Source organism: Asparagus officinalis, chromosome 3, assembly GCF_001876935.1.
Source record: "Asparagus officinalis chromosome 3, Aspof.V1, whole genome shotgun sequence".
In the NCBI taxonomy this organism is placed as follows: domain Eukaryota; kingdom Viridiplantae; phylum Streptophyta; class Magnoliopsida; order Asparagales; family Asparagaceae; genus Asparagus; species Asparagus officinalis.
In genome coordinates this window covers 109,005,593-109,015,851 of record NC_033796.1, presented here as the reverse complement: position 1 = coordinate 109,015,851, position 10,259 = coordinate 109,005,593, and positions in this window count along the sequence as shown.

Genomic DNA, 10,259 nt, shown 5'->3' with positions numbered 1-10,259 from the left:
GTTATAGGAGGTGTACTATCAGTTTAGACGAGTCGGAGTTCGCTGTCGATTTGATAGTGTTGCATATGTCCGGGTTCGATGTTATCCTTGGTATGGATTAGTTATCTTCCTACCAGGTTAGTATTGACTGCTTTGTGAAGACAGTCAATTTGTGAGCGTTCGATGGGTCCAAGATGATTATAGCAACCTCTCAGAGCAACCGTTTTGCGGAGTTGTTTCTGGCGTACATCGAGAAGGTGATGCGACGGGATCAGAGTTTTGATTTATTGGAGACTAGAGTTGTTTCAGGGTATAAGGATGTCTTTCAAGACATACCTGGGTTACCTCCTGTGTGAGAGGTCGAGATTTGTATTGAGTTGCAGTAGGGCACAACCCTGATATCCCCCGCACCCTATCGCATGGCACCAGCTGACATGAGGGAGCTTCAGACCCAGTTGGACGAGTTGTTAGCTCAGGGTTTTTTTTCGTCGGAGTCATTCTTCGTGGGGCACGCCGGTCCTCTTCGTGAAGAAGAAGGACGGTAGTATGAGATTGTGCATTGATTATAGAGAGCTGAACAAGGTCACTATCCAGAATAGGTACTCATTACCTAGGATTGATGACTTGTTCGACCAGTTGTAGAGAGCGTAGTATTTCTTAAAGTTTGATCTTCGTTCTGGTTATCGTAGTTGCGAGTTCGGGAGATAGATTTTCCCAAAGCCGTTTTTCCTGATTCGATATGAATCTTTCGAGTTTCTGCTCATGCCATTTGGGTTGACTAATACACCCGTGGTATTCATGGATTTGATGAACCGGGTTTTTCGTCCCTTCATGGGCCAGTTTGTATTGTCTTTATCGATGATATTCTCATATTTTTGAGATTGGAGGCAGAACACGAGTAGCTTTGCAGACTCTTCAGGAGTATCAGTTATATGCCAAAATCAGTAACTGCGGGTTTTGGCTTTCAGAAGTCATATTTCTCGGCCACGTCATTAGCAGAGAGAGCATAGCAGTGAACCCGACTAAGTTTACAGCAATTCTTGATTTGGAACCGTCGAAAATAGTGACAGAGATTCAAAGCTTTTTTTTTTGGTTTTAGCCAGTTATTACAGGAAGTTCATCCAGGGGTTCTCGAATATTTTGATGCCACTAACACGCCGTACGAAGAAGGGTGTACAGTTTATTTAGAGCACGGAGTGCCAGAAGGCCTTTAATACTTTAAAGGTGAAGTTGATTTCAACGCCAGTTTTGACTTTTCCGAGCAGCGGCAGGACATTTGTGGCCTACACATATGCATCATTGGCAGGTTTAGGAGGCGTCCTTATGCAGACTCAGAGGATAGTAGCGTATATCTCGACAGTTGAGGGTTCGCGAGCAGAACTACCATACTCATGATTCGGATTTAGTAATAGTAGTATTTGCACTAAAGTCATGGAGACATTATTTGCATAGAGTGCAGTTTGAGTTGTTCACAGACCATCAGAGTCTGAAGTATCTTTTCTCTCAGAAGGAACTCAACCAGAGACAGGAGAGGTGAATTGAGTTTATCAAGGGTTACGAGTTCGCGATTTAGTATCATTCGGGGAAGGTGAACATCGTAGCAGATGCTTTAAGCAGGAAGTGTTGACATCGGGTTTTAGCTTTGAGGTACTCATTGCATCGAGATCTTCTCACTCTTAGCCAGTTTGATTTTAAACCTGAGATTTGTGGAACCAGTGTATTTTTGGGAGCTGTGTCAGTGCAACCATCTTGGAGTAATAGAGTTGTCAAAGCTCAGTTAGAAGAATCTTGGATTCAAATCCGAAAGGAGGAGATTACCAAAGAGCCTAAGGCTGTTTAGACCACTGGAGCAGATGAAGGTCTACGGATGAAGGGTAAATTAGTTATGCCAGTTAGTGCAGAGCTGAAGAGGGAGTTACTTGATTAAGCACATCATACTCGGTACACAGTACATCCAGGGACCACTAAGATGTACAAGGACCTGAAGAGACACTTCTGGTGGAGTGGTATATGTAGAGAGATTGCAGACTATGTGGCTAAGTGTTTTACCTGTCAGCAGGTGAAGGCAGAGCATTAGAGACCGGCAGGAACACTTTAGCCTTTACCCATCCCAGAGTAGAAGTGGGCGGATATTTCTATGGACTTCATTGTAGGGTTGCCGAAGTTGAAGAAGGGGAATGATTCTATTTGGGTGATAGTGGACCGGTTGACGAAGTCAGCGCATTTTATTCCAGTGAAGACTACATATACAGCTGAGACGTATGCAAGGATATTTATTCGGGAGATAGTTTGACTTCATGGAGTTCCTGATACGATTATGTCAAATCAAGGTTTAGTGTTTACTTCGCATTTTTGGAGGAGTTTTCAGGTTCGTTTGGCAGCAGACTATCTTACAGCAGTGTATTCCACCCACAGACGGATAGTCAGACGGATAGAAGGAATCAGGTGTTGGAGGACATGTTGCGGGCTTGTGTCATTGACTTTCAAAGTAACTGAGAGGATCAGATCCCACTGATAGAGTTCGCTTATAACAATAGTTATCAAGCGACAATCGGTATAGCCCCGTATAAAGCATTATACGGGAGACCTTGTAGATCACCGATATGCTGGGCAGAGCCGGAGGATAGCTTAATGCTTGGGCCAGAGTTTGTGAGGCAGACTACTGAGAAGGTAGCACCGATCAGAGAGAGGATTTTAGCCGCTCAGAGTCGACAAAGGAGCTATGCAGATAAGAGACGAAGACCCTTGGAGTTTCAGGTTGGAGATTCAGTTATGCTGAAGGTATCACCTATGAAAGGCGTTCAGCGATTCGGAAGACGGGGAAAACTTGCGTCGAGGTATATGGACCTTCCAGATTTTGGAGCGTATTGGAGCTGTGTCATACAGATTAGATCTTCCAGCATTGATGTCTAGTATACACAATATATTTCATGGTTCTATGCTCAAGAAGCACTTACATGATGAGGAGCAACAGAGAGTGTTGGATGCACCAAAGATAGAGCTACCACTACTAGAAAATGAGCTTGTACCTACGGAAAAATAGCGACGGACAATTCCGTCGCTATATGTTACTTTATAGCGACGGATACATACGTCGCTATTTATCCGTCGCTATAATTGTTTTAGCGACGGATTATCACATTTTAGCGACGGAAATTTTTCGTCGCTAAAATATTTTATGACGAAATTTTATTTCGTCGCTAAAATAAATTTTAGCGACGGAATTTCCGTCGCTAAAGAGTTTTTAGCGACGGAAATGCCGTCGCTAAAATTAATTAACCTCAGACCCTCGTCGCCGCCGCCTTCGCCGCCGGCTTCGCCGCAGCAGCCGCCATCTCCTCCACCGCGCCGCCTGAATCCCATCGCCGCCTCGCCTACCTCCACCAGATCCCGTCGCGAGCACGTCCTGCAGCAGCCGCCCTCTCCTCCACCGCGCCGCCTGAATCCCCAGCGCCGCCGCTCGTCGCCCTCCCCAGCGCCGCCGCTCGTCGCCTGAATCCCCAGCGCCGCCTGAATCCCCGACGTCCGATAGCTCTTAGATCTGCCCCGATCTCAGATCCTTCGTGAGCTCCTCCTTTAGCCGCTATCGACGCCGTCTCGTTGTCCTCACGTCACCGACAACCCCGGCAGCCCCTCTCCGCTGATCCTCTCTCCCGTCGCCGTCAAGTCCAACGCCACGAACCAAGGCAAGACTTATTTGGACTTGTTATTCTCTCATGCTCAGTTATTACGGATTAATTTCATGTTGTTTATTAAGTATAATAGATGATACATGTGGTATAAGCATAATACGTATACTGTCAGTTGATTATTAGATTAGTTCTTCTATGTTCACGATGAAAAGTTATTATGGTTGTGTGTTGAAGATTAGTCATTATTGTTAGCAATTATTTTCAATATTGTAGTTGGGTAATATTATGGCGATGTTGAATTATTTTGTTATATGATGTGTCGTAATACTAGGAAAGCGAGAGAAAAGAAGTATTTTAAAGAAAATGAATATTTTAAAGATTATTTTAGAAGTAACTATTATAAATAAATAAAAATAATTTATTTGTGAAGAGGATTATTTTAGAAAAATTATAATACTTTAAATTAATTTATTTTTGATATATATGCATACAGGATTGTTGGCGGCGCTTACTCGTTGTTCTCCGTGTACTATAGTGTACTCGGAGAACGAATTGGGATCCTCTCCTAATGAATCCTCTTCTAATACCTACTAATAAGAAGATCTTGGCCTTTGATTTATCAATCAAAGGCCAATATCTAGGCCTTATCTCCCGCCTACTTTTGTGCATGAGGAGATCTTGGCCTTTGATTGATAAATCAAAGGCCAAGATCTCATTAGGAGATATTAGGAACCCTCTCATTAGGAGAGGATCCGGATCCGATTAAGTACAGCGGGTAGGTGCTGCCGAAATTTTGACGAAATAAAAGTACACTTGAACACACGTAAATACATATACACGCTACGTTTACATACCTAATGGGATAGAAGCCTTCCTCTGACAGCCGATCACACACACTTGTCCTATAACTTAAAATGATATATGTAGGGATATGCTCACTTCCATTAATTTTTAAATTCTAGATGCGGACAATTCCTGACAAATCGTTCATGGGCATACCACGTGATCGAAGGCATCTAGACACTCGATACAAGGATGGGATAGAAGCTTTCTTAGCCTACTCTGACACCAACCCTCTACGGTCACTCAGCGGGTTGATTTTTTGTCCTTGTAAGAATTGTAGGAATGATAAAATGCTCACTAGGAGTGACGTAAGTTTCCATCTGTCAATCAATGGATTTGATAGCTCTTATGTATTTTGGAGTCATCACGGTGAAGGCGTCCCGGTGATGCAATTAGAGGAAGAGTTTACTGATGTCGACAATCCGACAATTGACACAACTGATATGTTGGAAGATATTCTTACCGTGCCGTCTTCGAGTGATGTTAACACTACTGATATGTTTCAAGATGTAGCCCGATTGATGAGACTTGTTGAAGAAAACGAGTCACCGTTATACGAGGGTTGCACCGAGTTCACAAGGCTTTCTTTTATGCTGAGGCTTCTTCATATCCAAACACTCAGTGGGATGGCTGTTACACATTTCGAGATGTTATTAGACTTGCTCAGGAAAGTCATTCCAGGCGGCGAGAAGAGCATCCCCACAACTTATTATGAAGCTCACAAGATTGTTGATACCCTGGGTCTTGATTACAAAAAGATAGACGCCTGTCCTAATGACTGCATCTTGTACAATAAGGGTAATGAAGGTCTAGAGGAATGTCCGACGTGTCATGTATCACGCTGGAAAAAACATACGGGCACATCTGAAGGCATATCATCCAATAAACAGAGCAGAATCCCTGTGAAGGTTCTCCGATATTTTCCAATTATTCCTAGGCTGCAGAGGTTTTATATGTCTGCCGAGCTGGCTGAGAATATGCGATGGCATTCGACCGATCGTAAAGAGGACGGGAAATTGAGACATCCTGCTGATGGTGAGGCATGGAAGCACATCGATCGTATATACCCTGACTTTGGTAAGGAGTCTCGGAATATTAGGCTGGGGCTTGCTAGCGACGGATTTAATCCGTTTGGAGTAATGAGCTCTGCTTGGTCTACCTGGCCAGTGTTGCTGACACCGTACAACATGCCCCCGTCGATGTGCATGAAGCAACCGTACATGATACTGTCACTTTTGATCCCTGGAAGATATTCTCCTGGAAATGACATCGATGTTTTCCTCCAACCATTAATTGACGACCTGAAGCTTCTCTGGGAAAAAGGTGTCAGCACTTATGATGCTTATGGTAAGGAGTCTTTCTGTATGCGGGCAATGGTCATGTGGACAATTAATGACTTCCCGGCATACGCTAACCTGTCTGGATGGTCGACGAAGGGTCAGATTGCTTGTCCGGTTTGCATGTCAGATTATGAGGGAAAGTTCCTGAAATACAGCCGCAAGTTCTGTTATTGGCAACACAGAAGATGGTTACCTACAGGGCACAAGTTCAGAAAGTTAGTAGGAAAGTTCGACGGCAATCCAGAAAACAGACCGGCACCACCAAGGCTGACCGGGGAAGAAATATTTGAGCTTCTACATCCTCTACCTAAAAAAATATTTGGAAAGAAAAGATTCAACAAAGAAAATCCATTTGGGGTTAGGAGAAAAATATTGAAGCAAAATTGGAAGGGAAGGGGAAAGGGTAAGCAAACAAGGATGAGAAATAAACCTCGCACTGTCCAATCGCATGTGCGTGTCTCTAAGGGTACTGAACTTCCGCATGGATGGTCAAAATTCAGCATATTTTATCAATTGCCATATTGGAGAAGTTTAAAAATACGTCACAACTTGGATGTCATGCACATCGAGAAGAACATATGCGAGAATCTCTTGAACACTTTGTTGCAGGACGGGAAAAAAATCAAAAGATGACTTAAGGGCACGTCGAGACCTAGCAGAATTGAACATCCGTCCCGAACTGCAAGCTATAGATAAGGGTGACGGAAAGTTTGTACTCCCAGCCTCCCGTGTCACACTGTCGAAGGATGAGATCCATAATATGTGTTTATTTCTAAAGTCCGTGAAGACACCGGATGGTTATGCTTCAAACATTTCAGCAAATGTGCATATTGAGGACAGGAAAATTTTGGGACTCAAGACACATGACCATCATATTCTATTGCATCAACTTCTCCCGGTTGCGTTGCGACATGCTGAGAAGGAACTCGCGATGGTGGTAATAGAATATTGCGGTTTCTTCAAGCAGTTGTGCTCCAAGGTGATTGATGTCAGGGAGTTTGAAGAATTAGAGGGACGTGTAGCCAATACACTGTGTAAAATGGAAATTCTATTTCCACCCTCGTTCTTTACGGTCATGGTGCATCTCACAATACATTTAGCATATGAAGCCCGCATCGCAGGACCAGTTCAATATCGCTGGATGTACCCTGTGGAGAGGTATTTATTATTATAATGCTCAATTAATATTTGTTAAATTACGTATATCAGTTTTATTTTGTCACAAATCATGAAACTATATGCTTGTAGGTATTTGGGTTTCATGAAACATTTGATGCATAATCGTGCACGTCCTGAAGGATCGATAGCAGAGAACTATATAAGTAATGAGAGTTTGAATTTCATCTCTCGTTACTTGCGGGGTGTGGAGACAAGGCTCAACCGTCCCCAACGAATAATTGACGGAACATTCTATAATGATCGTGGGGAGGACACTAGATTCCCCAGAATGGAGCTAGATCAAGCCCACACATATATCTTGAGCAATGATACTACATTTAACATATACGCGACGTAAGTATTTAACTGTTTGAATCAGATCATATCACATCACAATAACTATCTCTATTTAACTGTTGTAAATGATTTTATTCTAGGCTTCACATCCGATATGTCCAGACTATTCTTAAATGCAGAACAAAAAACAAAAGAGTTATGGACACACACTCTAGACAATTCCCTGCATGGCTGAAGGGTGAAGTAAGATTTATTTACATTTCTGATTCGTATATCAAATATGTGCCTGCCAACAGATATTTAAACTATTTGTTTCTTTTCTTAAAGGTTGACCGACGTATTACGAATGGGGTTAACCTGCCTGAGAAAATATGTTTATATGCCAGAGGTCCTTCTAACGTGGTTAAGCGTTATGGAGGCTACTGTATCAACGGCTTTAGGTTTAACACCATCGGTTTCGAAGAGAGACGACAAACGCAAAATAGCGGTGTGTTCTGCTCCTTCTCGCAACTGTCATACGCTAGTTCAAAAGATCTAAATCCGATACAAGGTGAAATCTATTGCTACGGTCAGGTAGAAGACATTGTGGAGATTTTCTATGGGATTAATAATGAAGTCAGACATGTGATGTTTAAGGTTCGTTGGAGTGAGCTGAAAAAGGCGAAGGATGACTACGGTTACACACTCGTTAATCTTAACAAGGAAATATATCAGACTGAAAAGTACATGTTAGCTGCTCACGCAAAACAGTGCTTTTATGTCAAAGATATAATGAAAAATGACGAATGGGTTGTCCTTAAGAATCCGCCTAGATCCTACATTCATGAAGCCGTGTCTGACGAAGATCATGAAGATGTTATCTTGGCCGACGAAACAGTTGCTGAGTTTTCATTGACACAAAATAATCTGGTGGATGAAATTGCACTGGCGCGCCCTGATGTACCTGCGATTATATGTGAGCCAAGGCGTAAAATCAAAAAACGAGTCCACGGTAGAGTCGATAAAACTATAAGGACAGTCCTTTTGTCTGCACGCACACGGTCGCAGGCTAACCGCACACGGTCGCAGAGTAGAGCCTCAACATCATCATAATAATATAATGCTTGGTTATGATTTAAAAAGAACATTCATGTATCTGTTTGACTGGTTAACATGTATCAGTTTGTGTTATGTATTATAGTATTGCCTTTATATTATCTGTTTGACTGGTTATCATGTATCAGTTTTTGTCATGTATTATAGTATTGCCTTTATATTATCTGTTTGACTGGTTATCATGTATCAGTTTGTGTCATGTATTATAGTATTGCCTTTATATTATCTGTTTGACTGGTTATCATGTATCAGTTTGTGTCATGTATTATAGTATTGCCTTTATATTATCTGTTTGACTGGTTATCATGTATCAGTTTGTGTCATGTATTATAGTATTGCCTTTATATTATCTGTTTGACTGGTTATCATGTATCAGTTTTTGTCATGTATTATAGTTTTGTTGGGTACTCATTATGTTTTCAAAGTATAGATGACAAAAGGATTACGTAAGAGAGCGCTTGAGAGACTTATTGGTAGACATTCTGGAGGCGACGCACATGGCTCTACGTCAGGTATTTTTATTTATTTATTATATCTGTACATTTCTATAAACTATTAATACGAGCCTAACATTATTTTTTCACATTTCCTACGCAGGCCGCATCGCTGCTACACATGACGGGCCGCCACAGGACACAGGACGAGGAGATGCTCCACCTGATGCGGAGACACTCGTTGATCCTGCCCAGCATGCAGAGATGCCGCCGTCGCCTCCTCAGGCTGCAGATGTATTGGAGGAGCGCCGATATGAGCCATATAGCACAGCTGTAGAAGCTGCGCCACTACCGCCGGATTCTATTCCGGATCAGCGAGCCCACGACCCGGCCAAGGTGAAGGAGGATTGGGATGCTTATCATGATTTGCGACTTATCGCACAGCAGAGGTATGAACAAGCAAGGCGTAGATGCCTCGAATTGAAAGGTGTGTATAGATTTTTATAGTTTATCTGTTAATATTTTAATTTGTATTATCGATATTGATTGATTTATATTTCGCCTGAATTTCATTTTTTCGTAGGTACCGAGCGACCTACTAGGCGCGGCCGCAGTGGTACCAAGACACAGAACCTCATCCCAGATATTCATCGGAGGGCCGTGATCCGATGGGAGAACGGCGTGCCTGTCGGGCCATTTGCTAACTCATTCAACAATTTCCTCGCCGCTTTAGCCAGGAGACATGATTTCTTCAACATATATTTGACGTGGAAGTCGCAGCGGATTGATGCGCTGGTGGCTTGTTGGCGATATATATGTGTGAGTCATTTATTTTAATTCTCATAATTATTAGTCAATATGGCGGCTGAGAGATGATTAATTAGTCAGAAGTTTGGGAATTGTAGAATACGGGTTTCGGGTTTGGGGATTTTGATTGTGGGTATTGTTAATTAATAGTAATAGGTTTAACTATCATTCCTATTATGATTAGGAGTATCATCAATGATGGTGATGGAACCCTTCGTTATTCAGGAGACCCAATAACGACGGTATTAGGATTAAATTAATGAAGGGATTAGAAAACCGTTATCCCATCTCACATCATTCTATTAATATTTGTAATCACTCGACGAAGGTTACTAGAAAACCGTTACCCATCTCACATCATTCCTATAATATTTGTAATCACTCGACGAAGGCTTTAAAAACCCGTCGTTATTACATACACATTAACGACGGTCAACTGGTCCCTTCACTAATTTTGGTCGTTAAATATCAGATTTCTTGTAGTGCTACTCTCAAACACAAGGTCCGGAAAGGCAATGGTTCGATTTGATTGTTTCAAATCCCTAATACTATTAAGGGGGTTTCTGGTAGAAGCTAAGTTTAAAAGGTTATTTGAGACACGCCAAAGATCAGGTGTTTTCGGGAAAACGTTTTGAGGGGTTTCGAGGCATAAACAAAGTTGAAGGAGAAAAGAC